The 3271-nt window shown below is 50.2% G+C and overlaps 1 pseudogene; it reads right to left on the bottom strand.

The window, feature by feature from the left end:
• Positions 1-2183: 2183 nt before the first annotated feature.
• LOC124961383 (refilin-B-like) lies at positions 2184-2979 on the bottom strand (annotated as a pseudogene).
• Positions 2980-3271: the final 292 nt, after the last annotated feature.

Raw genomic sequence — 3271 nt, 5'->3', positions numbered from 1 at the left:
ACTCACTTCTACGTACTTGACTGATAAGGTTCTGGTTCTTTCCACACCTAGAGTGACTTGCCTGAACTCAACACGATCCCCTAAGAAAATCTCATGGAGGCCCCTCAAAACACCTCAGAGGCCACATTCTCCTACGTTCTGTCCCCTGTCACCCTGCCCACAGGGTTCCTCAGAGCTCATCCAAGTGAGCTCTGGGAATTCTCCTAGCATAATTAAAAAATCACACTTACCACTTAAGTGTCCACACTAAGAAATCAGATAGAAAATCCACTTTTACCAATAAATGTCGTGGAATTTGCTCTTCCAAAGGCAGGCAGCATCTGTTGCTCTGCACATGATGGAAGAGACTGCAGAGTCCCAGAGTGACACCCCTGGTCCAAGCTAAGACGCACCCTGGCAAACTTGAGATCCTGAAGTTGACTGCAGCTCCATCAGGGGATGTGTCCCATTTGTTAGGAGCATGAGCGATCAGACATTGTTGTCTGTAGAGGACACCAGACACAATGGCTCTAAGAAGGCTCCAGTGCCTTTAAATGAGAGCAATTATCATGGCACCTGCTTTCATAGTAACAAAAACCACAGCTGTGGCTCCAGGGTACCCAGAGAGCTCTCAGTTCTGCTTTTTAGAACACAAGGAAGCCATCCATAAAAACCTGGAGATAAGGGGGAAACAGAGCTTGCGGAGCTCTGTAACCCTGGAGCACTTGACATAATTTGGATGTATTCAAAGGAAATCTGTGTGGTTTGTTTTTTCCAATATTGGGGGGCAAAGTCCATCTGCCACTTTCTATTCTCCAGCCCTGCAAATAATGGCAGGAGGTTCTTAGAAGCAAGGGCTGGGGCTGGTGGGACAGTGGGGTGGTGGTGGTGGGAGGCAGGTGAGAAGGGGCAGCCTGGGGCCACTTTGCCCCACCCAGCACCATGCCTGCAGCAGCAGCTCAGCTGAGATCTTGAGGTTGCCTTGGGAACATCTTCAGTTCACACCCAACCCCCATGGTGGTTACTTCCAGGACACAGTGGCAGGAAAGAAATATCCACTATGGCTACAGTAGCTGGGTTGTGACATTGTTCCTTACACTAAATTCACTGAAGCATAACCTCGGGGGACGTTAAGCAAGATTCCTCATTTTTTACAATTTCTCTGCAATTTTGATACCACCAAAGTCCTCAGCTTGAGTCCACTTAGACAATCATGATGACCCGGATTGCCAAAAACATCTACATCTGTTTCCTCCTGGTGGCAGTGGGTCTTAGGCATGGCAGCCCTGATGGAAACCTCCCACCTGGAGTCCCCAAAACATTTTCCAAAGCATTCTTTTAAAATGTGTCTCTCTCAGAAGAGCCCTCTGCTATGTTTTCCTTTATGAAAAAATTTCCTTTATGAAAGTACTTTTGAAACCCCAAAATACCTACCAGGAGAGTTACACAAGATGTTAAGCAGATGCCAAGTGTGCCAGGCCACTGCCAGAGCCTGTGCCTGCAACCAACCTGCAGGGAGCAGACGGAAGCCACTGTCGCCAAAGTGGGCCATCTGTCCACCTGACCTTCTGAAATAGGAAAGAATGCAGTGACGTGCATTTTTTTGTAAGGCATCTCTTATTTTGGTTTGGGGTTTTTCCATATCCTGAAAAAGATCTAGAGGATTCCAAAAGTTTTGGTTCACAGGAAATACAAATGGAAGTGGCAATGAAGCATGGAATGGAACTCAACTCTCCACAGACTGAACACATACGGGTGTCACAATCTACTGAAACAGCTCCACTTTCGGAGCAGGGAAGACACCTGTGGCTGAAAGGTCTTAAAACTCACGTTTTTCTATCCCAGAGACTTTTCCAACCCCTTTTTTTCAGACACACTGACAATGGAGGAAGCTGTCCTCCTCCCTTCCCCGGTTTAAACTGTTGTCACCATTCCTCTGCTCTGGTTATCTCTTTTTATTTTCTCCTCAAATCAAGACTTTCAGGAAACTCTGGAAATAATACTCCTTCTAAATCAGCAAACCAGGAAAAATAGTCCTTTGAAAGATAATTTGAAAATTAAAAAAACAAACCAAATATCTCAATATTTGGAAGATGCAGTAATTTTTTTTTTTTTTTTCCTCTTCTTCCCCAGGCTGGGCCCAGAGGTATCCTTAGGTCAGCCTGGGGCTGGAATGATAAGCAAGGACAACATCGTCCAGCTTGCCCGGGGTGGTCTGGGGACCAAGGCAGCGGAAGAGCTGGCTCAACCCCGAGCCTCCTGCTCAGTCAGCACTCATCCGAGAGGCAATCACTGCCCAGGATCTCTGTGGCCTCGGGCTCCACGCTGGACGGGAATCTTCTCAGCTTCTTGGGGCAGTTGTACTCCAGGGTGGTGGTGTAGATGGTCTTGGGGTACTTGGGGTAGAAGAAGGTGGTGCTGAGGAAGCGTGTGGGCTTGTGGCGGGGCTCAAAGCGCACCTCAGCCTTGTAGGTGCGCCATGTGCAATTGGGGATGCAGGAGACCATCTGGCTGCAGGAGGCCACTGCCAGGCCCAGTGGCAGCTGCACGTCATCAATGAAGTGTCGCTCTGAGTCGTACTGGAGGGAAGAAGTGTACCTTACTTCCGTTGGTGGTAAGGGGTCAAACTACACTCCTTCTCCAAAGGACAGCGGGCACAGCCTTGGTGAGCTGCTGATAGCCAGGGTGCTGGGGAGAGATGCTGGGTTCGGGGACGCTGGGGTCACCACCGCATCGGACTCCAGAGTCCCAGGGCCGGCGCGCGCTCCGCGCCGCTGCCTCTACCCCGACCGACGCCAGCCCCCAGTGGCTGGGGCTGGGGCTGGGGCTGGGGGGCAGCCCCGAGTCCGGGCTGTCCAGGACGCCCTCACCCTTCTTCTTCGCGTCCACGAGCTCGGGCACATCCTGCTGGCACAGCCGACCCACCGTGGCTGTGCGCGTGGCGGGCCCAGGAGCCCGGCGCGGGGTCGCGGATGGGAGAGCGCGGAGAGAGGCGCGCATGCCAGCAGGCGCTGCTGCCCTCGGGGCCGCCCTCCCTGCCTGGCCGCCCGCGCGCCCTGTCCAGGTCTCGCCAGCCTAAAGGATTTCTTATGAAAACTATTAAGAAGAGATTTTTAAATGTTAAAAATAAATATGAAGAGAGGTACAAAGTGGATGAATGATACCCCTTTCCTAAATTTATTATTTTCAAGGAAATTATGAACATAGTGGCAAAAATTGTCAATTGTCTTAATTAAATGAGATAATATGTATGAACATTTTAGTATAAGGGTTCAGTAAAGATTTGTTGAAC

The sequence above is a fragment of the Sciurus carolinensis genome, chromosome 12 (genome assembly GCF_902686445.1).
Source record: "Sciurus carolinensis chromosome 12, mSciCar1.2, whole genome shotgun sequence".
Lineage (NCBI taxonomy): Eukaryota > Metazoa > Chordata > Mammalia > Rodentia > Sciuridae > Sciurus > Sciurus carolinensis.
This window is presented reverse-complemented; position numbering and strand designations above follow the sequence as displayed.